The sequence below is a fragment of the Tinamus guttatus genome, unplaced genomic scaffold (assembly GCF_059628265.1).
Source record: "Tinamus guttatus ecotype Peru unplaced genomic scaffold, ASM5962826v1 Tinamus_guttatus_pri_ptg000039l, whole genome shotgun sequence".
In the NCBI taxonomy this organism is placed as follows: domain Eukaryota; kingdom Metazoa; phylum Chordata; class Aves; order Tinamiformes; family Tinamidae; genus Tinamus; species Tinamus guttatus.
This window is the reverse complement of record NW_028288573.1, coordinates 168,110-186,072: the sequence shown is the minus strand read 5'-3', so window position 1 is coordinate 186,072 and position 17,963 is coordinate 168,110. Positions and strand designations below refer to the sequence as shown.

Genomic DNA, 17,963 nt, shown 5'->3' with positions numbered 1-17,963 from the left:
AGGATGGTGCTGATCTCTTTTCAGTGGTGGCCACCGACAGAACTAGAGGTAATGGCCACAAACTGAAACACCAAAACTTCCACAGGAACTTAAGGAAAAATTTCTTAACAGTGAGGGTGACAGAGCACTGGAACAGGCTGCCCAGAGAGGTTGTGGAGTCTCCTTCTCTGGAGATCTTCAAAACCCGCTTGGACGCAGTCCTGTGCCACGTGCTCTAGGTGACCCTGTGTGTGCAGGGGGGTTGGACTAGATGAACTCTAGAGGTCCCCTCCAAACTTAAGCATTCTGTGATTCTATGATTCTATGAAAGTAAGTTTCGGAAGTTCCATAAAGCAGAGTAAGTCAATAAAACGCACCTTATCACCTAAACTCACACTAAGTCAATCATATAGAGAGATATTACCTTTACTTATTTTTTGCTGCCCTTTCACACTAAAGAGACTCTGGGTTCTTTGATGTCTATGTGTGGTGGTGGCCCTGGGCAGATAAGAGGAAGACACCTGTACTTCTCAGTCTGCTCCCAAAGAGCAGGAGTCACATGAGTGAATCAATGAGTTGGCTGCAGGCAGTCAAGAACTCAAAACAGAGAATCAAAAAGGGAGATAAAGATTGGGGGTGGGAGGGCATGTTGTTAAAATAACTCAGGAACCATTTTCATTTGCTATATAAAAGGAGAAAAAAGAGGAAAATACACAAAGAAAAGGGGATTCTGAAGAGTATCATTGTTTTTATAAGTAAAAACAGACAAAATCCATAGAATCTTAGCTTGTTCACAATAGTTGTTTTGCATTTCACAGACACAGGGAAGACAAAATTATTTGAGGATTATTGTTCATAAAAAAAAGAATATTCCCATACCCATGCAGGCATGTCGCACATAAAGACAAAATTTCTTATCTTTTGCTTTCTTTTGTAAAGTGAGGAAAATATTGATGAGCTGGTATTTAGCTAGAGGTATTAAACAAGGAAAAGAAGATACTGAATCCATGCAAATCTAGTTCAGGTTTTGTGTGAAAGACCTTATGATTTCAGATTTAAAAAAAAATCCCTTTAGCAGCATGATATGGAAAGAAATAAAAACTGTGGCAGTATAAGGTGTTTAATAACAGTACCCTTTGGCTTTAGGTGTTTAATAACAGTACCCTTTGGCTTGTGCTTAGACAAGCACTGAAATTGAAAACACCATTTAAAGCATTTCTATACAAACATACTAAAAACGACCACTGTATACACAGAAAATATGTTTGAGCTCTAAACTCCATGTATACTGGAGCGAAAGTCAATTCTGAAATGAAATTGCAGCAAAAAATTAGAGTTTTAAACACGAGAAATAGGCTCAGACAAAGAACTTTGCTGATGGAGATACCTGGCTGCAGCAATCAGGAGAACTTGCAGCTGTTCCTCAAACGTTCAGTAGAGCCCACTTTACTACACTATGGTTTACGAGCCACAGTAGTACTCTTGACCTTGGAACTGATAAAATTGAATATAATTTGTCCAGAGCCAGCACAAAAAGCATTACATTGTGTCAGCTTTTCAACTCAATGAATGCCTCACCACAGAGATTTTGCAGGAAATATGTGGACAGACTTAATATTTAACAACTGTGGCATTAAAGTCACTGTGTTAGACAGAGACACACATTTGGTAGATAAATTGTGGAGAACCCTTATCTTTATTCGCTGTATTTGGATAGTGATTACATTTCGTTGCTTTGCCTTACATCACATAACTAGTACGACTACTCTGAAGAGAGCCCTTTACATGCCTACTTGAAAAATATAGATAATTTCCCTGGCTTCTCTGTTCCAAACTCACTATATGTGTATATATTATGAAGGGCACAGAATCACTTACTTCAAATAGATGATTTTTTTTTTCTGTAACAACAGGGAGTATGCACCACTGACATCAATTTCTGCATGTAAAAATAAAACTTTGAAAAGTTGACCTGACAAAGCTGGGTCACTCTCCAGCAGTTAAATTTTGTAACATAACCAGCATTGGTCTCATACTGCTGCTACTAATGAGACTCATAAAAACCCCAGGAAGGAAACTAAGACTCAACACAACACAGTTATGAAATGATGCTGTTACAAGTACAATGATGAAGATTTTCAGGAGAATGATACCCTAACAAATTAAGAAAATATCAGGACAAACACTGAGCTCCCCATTCAGCTGCAATGTACAGCTAGGAATACGGCTCATTCAGTTTTCTATGAATTGTCATCCTTCAGAGAAAATAACCAAATAATTCTACACATTCATGCACATCTTTTACCTGACTAAGAAGACATTGGGTAAAATCCTAAAAAGACAAGTAAGCTTGTGATGGATTACTCTAGGAAATATTAATATATTTTATTTATTGGTGTTTAAAACAGAAAACAAGAAGCTTTTTGAAAGAAGTGCCTGCTCTTTTTCCCCAACCCCCGAAAGCAGTGAATAGCTTGCCTTGAGTCTGAAATATTATTTCTCAGAGTATAAAACCACCCAATCTCTTGAATATATTTTTTCCTAAACTAGACAGAAGGTACACATGCAATTCTATAAAAGGTCTATTAATGATAATGAAGATGCTTAGCTTAGAGGAAAAGCCTCAGACTCAATCATTTGTTATAGCCATTTTTTATAAAGATTTTTACCTAATGTGCCATCTCCAAATCAATTCAATGAAAATAATGCAATTCTTTGGTTAGGTTTCCTTTTCAATTCCGCTGGTGTCAGCTTGATATTTTTCATGGAAAGAAAGTGACTGGCAACACTGCGTTGAGCACAGAAATGAGCTTGCTGTTACATTTCAGACCTCTCCCACAGCATCTGCTGCTCCCCAGGCCATGGTCCTGCTCAATCAGACTGTCACCTGCCTAGAAAGTCTTTGAAAGCAGCTTCATAGCACGAGCTAAAAATGAAGCTATTGAAGATGTGACATTGCCAACTAAATCCATCTTTTCAGTGATAAAAAATACCTGAAGACAGTTTAGTTCAGTTAAAAAAAATCCAAGCAGTGTCTCTCCTGAGATGGCTTTCTAAGTCCTAACCAACTGTGCTAACTGAACACAGGTACTCAGAAATAAACAGCATGAAATGTGTTGGAAAAAACAAGGACCCAGAAGTAACTCAACAATCCAAGTGCAGCAGCTAGAGGAGACTGTTGGGTCAAAAAACACAGCCAGTGACTCCTCTTAATCTGTTCCCCAATGGAATATCTGCACCCTTACCAGTTTCAGTGGTTCAGGAAGATCAGAATTAACCTAAATGAAAGCAAGCAGTTTAAAGAATTTCAGGTAAGGGGGCTGCATTTTAAAAAAAGATTTTGTCTTCACTCTTCCAGGCACAACCAGATTTTCTATCCATGCCACGATCTCAGAAAAGCTGTATGCATTTCAGCAAAAGACGTATGTATTTCACTTTACAATTTTCAATGTATCAAATGGAAGGAGAGCTAAGAGCACTATATGTATTTTAGAAATCTAACAAACCAATTAATATCGATAAAGGTAGCTAACTATGTATGTCAGGTATAATACGTCTTGCTGTCAGCAAGGTAGTTTCCTCTGCACTTGTGCAATACAGCCAGTTCAGGAGATCTAAAACTTACTGCATGGGTACAGACCAACAGACACCAGTAACCTCAGAACTCACATCCTCCATGATGCTGTAAGAGTCTAGTAGCTTGGACAACACCTGTGTGACAGGTCATGGTGAGAATCAAAATAAATTGCACTTCTCATTACAAAGGCTTATCTACGACCTTCTTACTACATGGCAATAGCGAACAGAGCGATTTGGTTACCTTAGCATACGGACAAATGTTTCCATTAACTATCTTGTCAGAGCCGTTGCTTTTTTTAAACCAAGGATCATCTCCTCAACGAACTATGAGGCAGCTCTCAGCCAATATGAGCATAACATACATTAAAGCATGTAACATCATACTAATCACAATGGTATTCAGTTTCTAATTTTTTTTTTAATTATGAAATGACAGTTCAACTGTGCTGGACATTCAGCAGGAGTTCAATGGAACAATGCAAGTAATTATGAAAACAAAAATCAAATACAATTAACTAGATTTAACAGCTCTACTATAAAAAGCTTTTCCAACTGCTTCATATATTTCCCTGCATTTGTTGCAGTTCATCTTATCCCAGTAATCTCCCATTTGTTTTCTGAGCCACTGAAATGAATATATACAGCTAAAGCTGTTTCTACACCAATCCTGTGCTTTGGCTTTAATGTGTATCTTGAATTAATGCTACCTAATTCTTTCTGATTTTCCATACTTGCAGTCACAGAGTCAATGGACAATTTCTACTGTAATGCTTTTCCTTTGGCTCTGTGTCAATGCGGCATCCATCCATTATGAGATTTTTCACAGCATACTAGACTCAAAATATAAATAACCTAAGCGAAAAGCAGTATCACAGTCACTAGTTTTCTGTGTTATTTTAAAAACTGTTAATGTGTGTGCTGGGGGAAAGGCGAGGGAGTGGAATGCTCTCCGCGTCTCCTCCTGCATCTGGTGCCAGCTACAAGCGATCTGCAAACCTGTGCTTCACACTCCAAAAGGGAGGATGTCGAAGGAGGAGAGCGGGACACTGCAGCAGCCCAAAGCCAGGGACTGCGACTGTGTGAAGGGAACAGCAAGTGGCCTTGCGACCCACCTCCACGTTCCCCTGAAGGGTACAAATTGGTTGGCCCCCGGCTCCATCCTGGGCTCTTTGCAGGTGACAGCCAGTCTGTCAACTTGTGGAGCCCCTTGGGATGAGGATGTCCTATTGCAGTTACTTCCCTGGGATTGAGCGTTTACGGGCCGCTGAGGCAAAACATGGGTTAAATCAATCAGAATTTGTTTGCCTAATGCATTCGTTTGCGTAGTTACCCAAACACAGCATTATAAATTATTTAATGTAAATTAGCTAGCTTTCTCCATTTCCTAAGTAGTTGTCATTAGCATAACTTTTAGTGTAATTAGAAAGTAAGTATTTCAGTTAAGCTGAGTTTCCGTTGATAAGAATTGTTGCTTTGTACCCTTTTAACTTGTGCAGTAAATTTCCATCTTTGAAACAAGTTGTGGAGTTGTGCAGTAAGCCCCCTTCTGCCCTCTCCTGGCCTCCCTCATGCCATGGGGGCCCACACCATCCAGGTCAGTAAGGTAGTCGCTCATCTCGTGACACATGCCGTTATAACAAGCTGACTTCTGAATTCCCTAGCCTATGCCACTGTGACATTAAAGGAGGATTTGGAGCAGATTTCGACTTGGCATCCACCTCAGAAATTCTGTGAGGACACTTAAAAGGAGTAGATGACAGCCAAGTTTCCAAACTCCACCAAATTTACCGTTTTTCAAGCAGTTACAAGGAAGTAGTCCTACATTTAAGAGAGAAAATAGCCAGTGAGTTGTTAGCACACGAGTTCTACCTTCTACCAGCTGCGAACAACTGTGCTAAAGGCTCTGAGGGCCCACAGCTCTAACACCATCTTCTGTATCCTCACCCAGTATGTGCCATGGCTCAAGGAAGTTCTAGCACTGTCCTGCTAACCGAGCTGTTCTAGAAGGTTCCAGGTGGTGCTGTAACAAACTACAAAGCAGGGATCTAGCCTGACACTAATGTAGTCACAGACAGGCAGAACTAAACAAATAATATACTTTGACAAATTTCCTTTTTCATTGCTACATATTCCTTTATAAATTCACATACACACACATATATGTTCTATACCTATTTGTAATGGCATCCTGTTCTTCTTTCAAGCCCAGTCTACTCGAGGAAAGCCTGCAACTCTCAAACATTAAAATCAACAAAGAACATCATTAAGACTACTAGGATACAAAATATTCCCTGTGCCTCCACTAAAATGTCACTGGTAAAGTGAGGAGGAAAAAAAAAATTATCACTGGAGAAGAGACCAGCAGTAACCAAACACAGGCATGAGAAAGATCAGTCTTCACTGTTAGTCAATTTCATTTCCATTCCATGCCAGGGACCTATTTCCAAGGCTGCTGCTAACCGCCCCCCCCGCCTTTTTTCCAATGGGCAAGTCAAAAATTCTCCAAATACTTCATGAGGAATAACCCCGTGCACAAGCAGGAGAGCAGTTTTGTGGAAGAAGCTCCTGGAGGTCTTTATTGCACAAGTTCACCAGGAGCCAACAGCGTGAACTTGCAGAAAATAAGGGCAATGGTATTCTGGGCTGTGTTTGGTATAATCCAGTCACGAGACAAGAGACAGTGCTCACACAAAATGAAATACAAGAAAATCAATTTAAACATAAGAAAAAGTTGTGGTTTCTTTATTTGTTTGTTTTTTAATGTGGGTATGGTCAAACATGGGAACAAGTTGTCCAGAGAGGTTGGGGAGCCTCTGGATATTCAAAACCAAACTGAACATTGCCCTGAGCACCTTCTTTACTTGAGCCAGCTTTGAGCAAGGGTGGGGTGAGCAAGGCAATATGCAAAAGTCCCTTCTAAAATCAATGATTCCATGGCTCTGAGGTTCTGTGCTTTTGTACCAGTCTCAGAGAATATGCTGGCCATTACATTTAAATCTTCCAAGATTCCAGCTGTTATCTATTGCACTGTGTATGGAGAGCAATGTGAAAAGACAATTACATTGAAACACACAGTTAATCTCAGGTTAAACTTTTAGCTAAAATAAATCAATATAGGTCCACTAAAGTCAATTCATTCAACATCAGTGCACAAAAACCGTGGACTGAGTCTCTTAGAATTAATGAACAAGATGTTGCAGTTTTTATATAGGTGTCACAGTGCTCACCTAATTACTACATATTGCTTAAATATTTCTAAAACAATGTAAAAATATTTATCTCAAATTTGTACAAAAAATAAAACAAGTCTATGGAATTGAAAATTACAAGGACTGCTGGGAATTTCATATTTAAATTAGAAATGATCAAAAGCTGATGATCAAAAGCAGAGAATGCTTGACAATGGAAAAACTGCTACACTGCTACATTACCAAAAAGGATACAGTCCTAATAGTTTATTTGCATGCTGCTGCAAAATATCAGATAGCATCAAGATTAGCGAGTTACATTTTTCACAGCTTTCCTGTTGAAATTCTTTTATATGGCAAGGTCCAGCATTTATTTTTCCTAAATGTGCCACCTTTCAGGCATCCTGTCAGGGCTATCTACTTCCCTAGACTGTCACAGGGCTGAGTGCACACTATAGAATTTAAAGGTAAAGGCATTTCCCGCATGTTTCACCATTCTACCTGACACAGATAAAAAGTTCTTGTAGAATAGTTTGTTGGGCACCTTTTTTTCTTTCTTAAGTAGGGAAAAAGGTTGTTGGTTTTGCTTATTTCCTATTGACTTATTCTTCAATTCATCACACCAGAAAAGAGCTTGATTATCGCTTCTTATTCTGCACTATGCAGATTAATGTGGATATTAGTCAAGAATAGCTTATGAGAATTTAATGCCATTACAAAAGGAGTATGAAAGATGTTAGCAAAGCCAAGCAAAACTGTAGAACCTAGCCTCAAAAGGAAACACTTACAAAAGTGGTTACTAGACAGTCAAAAATGTTCCTGTGCAGAGTTAGCATCTGAAGAGAATCACAGCAGAATTTAGGTTTGAAAGGACCACTGGTGGTCATCTGATCATCTGGTCCAACCCTCTGCTCAAGCAAAGCTAATATTGGTCTTTCAAACCAATCTGTAATTTGGATAGCTCTTTACTCTTCATTTAAAAGCGATCATCTGAGGAACTGTGGTCAGGAGAGAGGGCAACGAACTTAGGGTTTCTGTGCTCTCTCCACACCCTTCCTCAAATTGCAGTGATTTTCACTGAACATTTCCTTGCATGTGATGTTCAGTCATGTCGTCTCTTATTGATCTCATCAATACTATCGTACCAAATTCAGGTAAAGAAATAATAAATATAACATTTTTAGCAAGTCCCTTGAAAAGAAGGTGAACATAGTGAAAAGAAAATTAATATAAAGATCTTATTCATATGCACATAATTAACACTTCCACTCTATATCTGATTATACCCCATTATCTTGGGGATGGAGAGGAGACTGCCAGATATTTTATTAGGAAAGGAAAAGAATATTGTGCCTGATGCCGATTGTCTTCCCTCCCAAGAAGACTGTACAGGGCTATGCAATTATTGACATGTTATTTAACACAACAGTATGCTTGGAACTGGCTGGTGTTTTCAGACAAGGCACCAGAATTGGCGTTTTGAGACAAGGCACCAGAATGAGAGGAATAACACCTCTCACTGTCTCTTATAACTCCATTTCTACATTTCTGATATCTTTTAAGACGATTTGACTCTTCCTGTGCTGTGCTCGCTGCCATTAACTCCAGAGCAGAAGCACAGTTATAGCTCTAGTAACGCAACAGTGGCTCTTTCCAGAACAGGACAAAGTCTGAGTGAGAGCTTCAAAAAAGAGTTAAGGTGTAGGACTTCCTTACACAGTAGGCAGAGAATATTGTGACTAGTATGAAGAATTTCAGAGTGAGACAATGAGGTAGGAATGATTGAAAGTCATATTATGATTATTGGATCTTTTAAAAGGATTTCTCAAAGACAGAAGATTACCTATATTGAGGACTCATTTTTGCAACAACTCTGCATATTACTTCTTAATTATAGTTTCAAATGAAAAGAATCTTCAATATATCTACATACAAACACACATAAATAAATATATCTAAAACTGATACCAAGTCCCGAAGGAAAAATTTGAAACATATTTTTAGAAAAAAAGAGGCCTAAACAGCAGAGCTGCAGTCAGAATAACCCCAAATGTACCAACTGATACTGTTACGTAACTTCTCTCTGTTTGAGATCTGCGGCTTAAAGTGATTTTCACTCCACGTGCACATCTCCTGGCTTCTGGGCTCCCTTTTAGACTAAGCCAGCTAGTTCTTTCTAAGGCAGAATCAGACAAGCTTTTGTAGATGGCTCACTGCAGAGACCATTCCCTATGGACCGCATGGATGAGCTTGCTCTGGGCTTCCTGCACACCGTAATAATCCCCCACAACTGTCTCTGCAGGTTTGCAGCCTTCTGGCACCACCAACACACTGTGCCTCAAGAAATACAACATACACGCTTTGCATCATGTCGTTAGTCAGGTGAGCTGTGGCAGTCTTTTTGAAACATAAAAAGGCAGAAGAGTCTTGGGATCAGAGGAGACCTCAGCCAAGTGTTCTGCGGTGAGGATGCGGCCAGTCTGCTCCTCAGGGGCTGAGCACTGGGAACAGAGGCCACGCTCTGCCTCTTGGCAGAGGATGACCAGGATGCCCTTTCTGGAGCCAACGCCTTTGGCAGTATCAAGGTCATTGCTAAATAGTCTTTTCTGTTTTTTAATGATGATCTGTCTGCTATATGTATCACAAGCATTATCATTTATTGGAGCTGTATGAGGTACAGTATTTGCAATATTCCGACCCAGTATGCTCCAGTTACACAAGAAGACAGAATGATCATAACCTCAAGGGGGGCAGGTTTAGTTACACCAATACTGAGACCGGGTTCATGATACTGACCTCAGGGCTAATATTCCATCGAGTATGTCAAAGATATCTCAAACACATTGCAACAGACAGCACTAAGTGCTACAGATTGCTGCATTATATGGAGAAGAATTTTCTCTGTTGTTCATAGTAAACTGTCAGTAAGACAACGCTTGTGAAAACCATTCTAGCATACTACTAAAAATAAAACTTTTTAAACTTTGTTGTTGTTGTTGCTAGGAGATGAAAAATATATAGGGCATTAACAATGCAGTTATTTAAAGGGCAACAAAAGCAGTCCATAGTGTTATCAATAATGTATTACTATGCAATTATGTATAGAGATTCACACACATTGCCTGATTTTGACATGAAAATAAATAATACTGCTTTCAGATGATTAATACATAGTTCAGTTCACACATGTTGGTAGGACAACAGCTTTGTATATGGTCAAAAATGTATTAATTCCTTTTTCAATTGATGAAAAGATTTTAAAAAAAGACTGAAATAGATATAGGTTTTTTTTTATTTTTTCTGAGATTTAAAACTACATGTGTGCTTGTATGTGTACAGAAGCGCGTGGACAGATTACATACTACTGCACAGCTAAAAAAGAAAGTCCTTTATTTTCAGGGCAATGATGAAACTGCATTAAAAAATTGTCCACATGGAAAATTAGAATATTTTTTTCCCACTAATTGTTGAGTTTATATATGGCATATACTATTTTACAAGCAACTTGAAACTTGAGGTTGAAAGTTCTGAAGTTAAGTTTTCAATTACTATTCTTTATTCGCTCAAAAAGTTTCAGAATTGTAAGATTTACTTTGTCCACCATGTTTTATGCAAATGTTGAAGCCTAACTTGTAGGAATGATAATTTTTATATCATGAAGTAGAAAGAACCTTAAAATTTATTCCAGTTATTACAGTTGCACTTGTACATCAGGTAAGGCCTACTGAATTCAAATTTTAAGTTTCTTAAGAGTGATAAAAACTGGAACACACCTACTCAGTGATGAAAGGCGATTCTTTTCTACCATATGCTAAAAATGTCTGATACTATTATAAGAGCATGATTTTACATTTGCTGAAATTTAGACATAAATTTGTAATTGCATATTATGACAAAACACTGGTGGCCGATTCTTTGAACCTAAATGTAGTTCTTTGCTCTTATCTAACGTAAAACACATTTTATGAAAGCAGAAAAAAATGGGAAAGGATTTCTTTTAATAACATGCATTAGCTTTATAATGCATGTTATTATCCAGTTCTTTGGGAGAAGATTCTTTTGCTACTCATGGTACTAAAGTACCATATAGCAGTATAAACAGTTTTTGTTTTTTTGTTTGTTTTTTTTCCTAGCTATTCTCAGCTTTCATTTGAAGATTGCAACATTTTTTCTAACAGTTTTTTTCTGAAATTCAAGAGTTATGATATCAGGATCTCTAATTAGATGCCATAATACATGTCCTGGGGAGTCTTTTGGTATTAGAGTTAAAAATTGTAAGACTTCAAGCAAAATTGACTGCAGTCATACAGTAAGTCAATGATAACATCAGGAAAAGCATCGCAAATGTCTAACTCCAGTGAAAGTATCTCATCTCTTATTAAGGAATACCTCAGTCTCCTCATAAGTATTTTATCATGAGAGTTCAATAATCTTGTCTAAGGGGTGTTCACAAAGATTAACAAATCAGATCTGTGCATTTCTTTTTTTTTTTTTTTTCTTACTTGCTTTTATATTGACATGTTGGATTTCCTGTCTAGCTTCTAATGCCATCTGTGAGGTTAAGAATTTTGGTAAGAATTTCTAAAAACTGTTTCATTATGTCAATCATTTCAGAGACTCAGAGGTATAAAATTACAAAAGTTTATGGCCAGAAAAACAAGTTCAATCAGTATGCTAATGGCAGTAATATTTTCAATTGAAGCCCTACAGCTACTATGACATATGTTCCAGGAATTCAATCTCTTTTCCTTTTGGTGAATTGATTTGGAAAAAAAAGCAGGGAAACAAGCAGTTTCAGCTACAAATGAGAAAAAAGACGATGAGTGAGTTTACATCAGCATCCTAATTCAGATGGGAAGTATCCTTTTGAAGCAAATTCCCCAAGCATTCCCAGTTATTGTAGTTAAGGTTACATGATCAAGTAATCTGGATTCCTTTAGGATGAAACAAAACCAGAAGATGCATTCTGGAAGTGAGTCTATTGCAGTTCAAATGCTAAGGATGCTCTGCTGCTGGGACAAGACTGCTACTAGTTTAAAGTAAAAACTTGATATGTATACAACCTGGAAATCGGGTCCTCACCACCATTTCACTATACAAATCCACTCGTATTGAGCCTCGATACTTGCTAACAAGGACAAAGCTGCATCACATGAAGCTGTAGAAGACAAAACCAAAAGGCACACGAAATAGGACATGAACTGAAATCCTCAAGTTTTACATAGCTCTTTTAATAAGGAAGAATTCACAGCCAGTAGCTCTGTCAAGAAACCCAACAGCTATGATCAGATGAAAGCTTTTTCTTCATTTAAAAAATAGGCTATATAAGGTTTCCTTTTTTATCATTCTATTCATAACCTGTCTTATGTTGAGGCATAAGAGCTCTGCTAATTAGGTACTTGATAAAGATAGCTTATTTGGGGCATTTTCCTGCTTCTGCACTTACACTAAGCGAAGGAGGTAAAGCTAAATTAGTCATTTAATGTCAACGTTTCTTTTCGTCAAATCTACAATTCTAAGCAGTTATTTCCTCAGAGGTAGCAATGAAAGGAATTAGATGTATTGTAACTTTCAATACTTCAGAGAAATTTTTAACTGAGAGACTGAAATTATATATCCTGATCTTGTAGTTCTAAATGCTTCTAAGAAAACAAATGAGTTTCAACTAAAAGGGTGCTCCATTTGAAAGTCAGCTATATAATTCCATAACATGTTTGCATTTTTCAGCAAGGAACACTGTGGTAGTGCAGTGCCACGGTCAAACACCAGATGTCTCATTGTTTAGCAGGACGACTAGGAGAGAAAAATCATCCCTGATGCCTCAAGGAAAGGGAGAGGCGACTGAGACTCAGTTAATCTCTGACCACAGTAGGCAATCAAAGTAATGACACACGTTTGCGGGTTGCAGAAAAACATACAGTAGCTAGGCACTGGGAAAAAAAGCCTCACTTAATCCTAAGAGTGAATGGCTTACCCACATAGCACAAATACTAATACTCTGCAAAAAAACACGAAGTTTCAGGCAAAACAGCAAGCTTTCTGCATTTTTCCTCTTCACGGCACGATGAATAGTAATTGTTTCTTGTACAATTACGCTATGTGCACTAACATGGGAGGATCATTCATGTTAAGCACTGTACGAGTACCGGAAATTCCTGCCGCTACACACTTTGCAAACTAATACTAGCCAGAAAGAAACTATTCTCATCTTCAGGGTACTGAGAGCATCAAGGTACAGTGATTAAGTAACTTGTTTCTGGTCAGACTAGGTCAGGAAATGGAGCTGAAAGATCCCAAAGATGAAGCCTGCCACCTTAACCAAAATTATTCATCTTCTCTAAGAAAAAATTACTAACATGAAACCTTTCATGCCGTGATCAAACAAACCCTCTTTCATAGTTCAATGCCACAGACAATCTAGAGATTCACACTGTAGCTCTCACTTAGAAATAAGTCTTTAGCAGCACAGCTGAACAGCAGAGAGAATAAACAAACAGCAGTTGAGAAGATGCATTTTTAAAATTCAGTTTTATTTCTTAATTCATCTGTAACTTTTCGGAAAGATTACTTTTTGAGGTGAATTTTTTTATGAAGTTCTCAACATCACCTTTGAAGAGTCCAAACTTAGAAAGCTCTAAGGCTCTTTTTCAGAAGTCTATTTTGCATTCTTATGAGCAGGCATGTACCAGTCTAGTAACAAATTGTTCTTCTGGGTAACAAATAAAAGATCATTTCCACATGAAATTATACTGACAGTTCAAACCTGTCCTGATGGATAAATGCTAGCTTTAGCCAGCTAGTGAAAGAAGAAATCTCCCGTTCCACATAGGAGATCCCAACACTAATCCAAAGTTACAGTGCAAAACAAAGAATTATTCTTCAAGGACAGAGAATAATTGAAAAACAGCTCTGCACCGAGTTATTCAAGCAGCAAAAGTGGCGGACGGAGGACAGGCAGGGCTATAGCCTCCACTCTGATGCTCATGTAAGTCCAACTTTGTCTTGCCCATCCCTACTCTCTACTATTCACTTCTTAAGCACAAGCAGCAAATACAGACCTGTATTTTACCTGCATACTAATATGCTTTCCACTGGCAAAAGACATTCTCTTAGCAATTAAAATATGATATTATAATAATTTCCTTCCAGGAGTTGATTTATAAAGGAACTCAAGGAATAATGCTAATGCTAGGCATATGAATAGCAGCACGGGCAGGTGTGTCATATTAATACAACTTACAAAACTAAAATAATTCGTTTTTGCTTTAAAATTAGGGAAATAGATCGTCCTTCTTATGACGTATAGTACTGACTTTTACAATCTAGGTCACATAAGTACACCCATAAAAATGATCTTATTTGGTCAAACTCTCACGTTTTTAGGACATGGCATCACAGCGTTGACATGGGACCATGATTGCAGAAGGAGATGGCAGCGAAGTCCCATACAGTAGCTATGTACAGTCCTAAACACTAGAGCTTTAAGTAAGGAACATTGCTTTCCGTAAGACAGTATTTCATTTTGCTCTGCATATGGTTCTTTAAACACACACAAAAGGAGAATTACAGAGAGGGAGATTTCAATCTGAATAAGTATCTGGCAAACAAAACACTACAGTAAGGTTGCCACAACCTTTCCTTGCAAAGCAAACAGGATGATGGAATCATGAACAAGGACGCTAGCAAAGCTAATAGGAATGACCTCAGAAGCTGTGACCAGAGAAGGTCACAAAGATCTTCTCTAGGGTGCCCACACACTGTTAAAAATCACTGCTGTCCTTGGCGACTGGCAACTGCAAATCAGACAGACACCCTTTATGCACTAACTCAGTTTATACCTTACCTTGCTCACATCTGACACTGTGATTATTAGTTAAAAACCCATCATTCTTACATTTAAGTAGCATGAAAATGTAATCTGCCCCAGTGTGTGTACATCACTTGCTTTCAACCACTTCACTGGCGGAGGGCAATGCCTGAGAGAGATGCCCTTATTTTTCAGTTAAGGGCGCAGAAGAGTCAAAACATAAAACAAAGAAATAGAAGAAAAGATGGGAACGTAAATTCAAATTATGCAAGACAGCTGATTAGTGCTTTTCAGGAGAAAGTGTTCTCTTTCTCCTTTATCAAATCCCTCCAAAAGAATAACTTAAAAAATACAGCCTATCAAATTTTACTTGTCTGGCTTTACAGAAGCAGGAGCCAGTGAATTGACTGAGGTGCAAAATTATTTTTCAACAGTTGCAATCTAGAAAAAATACTGGTCTAAGTTCAGATTTATATATATAGATTTCAAGATCTGCTTTGCCATGCTAGAATTTTATTTTTTTATAAAGTCACTTTTACAAAGACTCTAGACAAAATTGTCTACTTTGTATTATATACAATGAGGTTCTAGATTTGGAGACTTTCACAGAAGCTGTGAGTTACTAAATACTCCTGTAAAATGAGGTCTCATGATGTCTCAAATTCAGAATTAAAATAGGTAAAATTAGAAAGTGACTTTAGATATGTAGGTTCTAAAAACTTATGACCTAAATTACAATGCAAAAATAGACTCCAGAAGGGAAAGGGCAGATCCACTGAGCCACCTCCTCTAAACGTAAAAAGAAGTCAGATCTAGTGGAAGCGTTAAAAATACCTTTAACTATTTTATTTAAATTTCAATATTTTTCCACATACTGCTTTCAACCCTCTTTGTATTGATAGGAAATTTCCAAGAGGTTGGAGAAGGATGTAAAAGACCTTTCCCCACAGCTAGGCTCTCATAAAAACAAGGTTGCTTCATCGCATGCTGGCTGTTATAATCTTAATCTTTCAAAGTAGGGGCTAGAACATACAACATCTGTAAAAACAAAAAGGAACATAATCTACTATCACACACATATATTAACCAGCAACAAAACCCTCTATAAAAAGGCACATAACTGCAAAGGATTTTTCTCTATCTTTTTTTTTTTTCTTTTTCAAGTAGCAATTCAATTTATTTTACTTCATCATCACAAATCTCTTTAGGAAAGCGATCAACCAGCTAACTGAAACAAGTCCAAGAAACAAAACGCCCCTCCTCAACAAGAAGCCCAAGACAAATACCCATAGTATTGCAGAATAAATGACTGAGCCAGCAATTCTCAAGAGATTAGCTGTTTTTGCAGATTATATATTATGACTCTCATTTCAAGAAATGATATGCCTCTTAGGAAAATAAAAAAGAACCCTTCCCTATAAAAGTTGTTTTCAAATAATACATTGTCTACTCTGCTCACTATAGGTAATGTACGCACGCTCTTGCCCTGTTTCTTAGATCATTTAATTACAAAACAAATAAACAAAGTCCGTATTCTTCCTCTATTTCTTCTTTGGTTCATGATGATTTTAAGAGGAGCATGAATGTTTTATTTTCATGCCAAGATTCCAGTTAGTAAAGGACCAGAAATGATAAACATAGAAGGTGCAACGGGATTATCTTGAAGTGTAGTGCGGGTCAGAATGAGATACAATAAAAGACGGCATATACCTATAGCTTTTATGGTACATCCCATCTTCTCAAAGACTAGAGAACTCAAAGGAATTATTGCACAAGCTTCACAGTGGAAGAGGATATTGTTGTGTCCTATCAATCAGTTGTGTAGAGATCTGCATAGGAATCAGGTACAGGAATATGAATATTAGTTTGGATGAAGTATACATGAAAAGCTATCTGTGTTGCAAAAGCACCAAAAGAAGCAAAGAAAGGAAGAATAAAAGAATGTCAAGAGTTGATGGCACCTCCAAATACACAGGTCATTATGATATCAGGACCTGTGTATGTAGTTTGTCAAGAGAGACAGCTTTGGAAAACGAAGTACAAATTAAAATCATTAGGGGAAGGTGACAGGAAGATAAAGAGCAGGATTAGAGCCATAAATCGGTAATGTTGCTTACTGATTTACAGAGACGGAACAGAATGGAGAGGCAAAGATTGAAACTGCTGTCAATTCCGCAAGAGCACAAAAGGTACAGTCAAAAAACACCATATGGTCACTAATTGAGAAAAAAAATTAATAGGCGACATGATAGAGACTCAACAGTTGGTAACTCTTATCTTCGTGTTGCCACAAATAGTCCTACCACATACACTTGAATGCACATCTTGGTTCTTGTCAATGTGCGAGTAAGAAAGGGCAAATAAAATCAGTGAAAGAATGAGCATGAGGAAACAAAATCTGTTTGGCAAAGCAAAACCACCTTCCCCTTCCACAGGGTCTTAACAGTACACTGGTTGCACTACCTGAATGTGCATGTGTGCTTCCAGGGCAATGCTACTGAGGAATGTTAGATTGCTTGGGGATGCTGAATTGTGTGATGACATTCACAAACACATGCCTGCTGCACAGTTTCACGTGCCACATGACCATATAATTGTTCCTAAGCATCTTACCTGATGGGATTCAATAATTAGAGAAATCTGTTCATACACAGGGAATAGAGGTCTGTGTCACCCAAGTATAAAAACCCTTGTCCTATACTTCTTTACTGTTCTGGCAAACCATTGGGAAAGGATAAGCCAACTTAATATCTTAGAACCGCTAAACCACTTCTACTGTTCCTACCTGTACTATTTTTGTTGCAGTTACTAGTATAATTAACTGGCCTTTTCTATACATGATAGTCTCAGCTTGTATAGCCCTGTGCAACTAACACCATGGCCCGGCAGAAGCCTTCAACTAAGTGGACACAGGACTGAAATTTGCAAAGCATCCGGAACCAAGTTCCCCCCCGCTGTCGCTGTGAAATTTCCTACAGTCACGGTGAACAACAGGGTGACAACCATGAAGCAGCCACAGATTTGTTACAGTTCAACTGCTGGTTAACAGCAATCTGGAAAACATTTTTGCTCATGTTGTAGTTCCTACCCTCCACAGGAGGAGCCAAGCTCATACTCATAACATAACACATACAATTGGTATTATTATTCATTTTTTTTTTTTTTTGCTCAGTAAGCACCTATAGCCAATGCATGAATTCCCAGTTGCATTTGGTGGAATAGTAACAATTTTATCTGAAAAAGCAGTAGTACACAAAATTGTGGTAGCATTAATAAATAAAGCATATTATATAAGTAGCTTCATACACTGTAAATGGTTGATGTATGGTTAGTACTCAAACAGCATGCACATTAAGTATTGCTGTTTGAAGCTTTAACTCAATAAATTACAGTTCCAGTACTCTGTCTTT

General features: G+C 37.8%; 1 protein-coding gene across 2 annotated transcripts in view; it reads right to left on the bottom strand.

Annotated features, from left to right (window-relative positions):
• LARGE1 (LARGE xylosyl- and glucuronyltransferase 1) overlaps positions 1–17,963 on the bottom strand; it is a 259,553-nt gene that overhangs the window by 182,081 nt on the left and 59,509 nt on the right. The window lies entirely within an intron of this gene.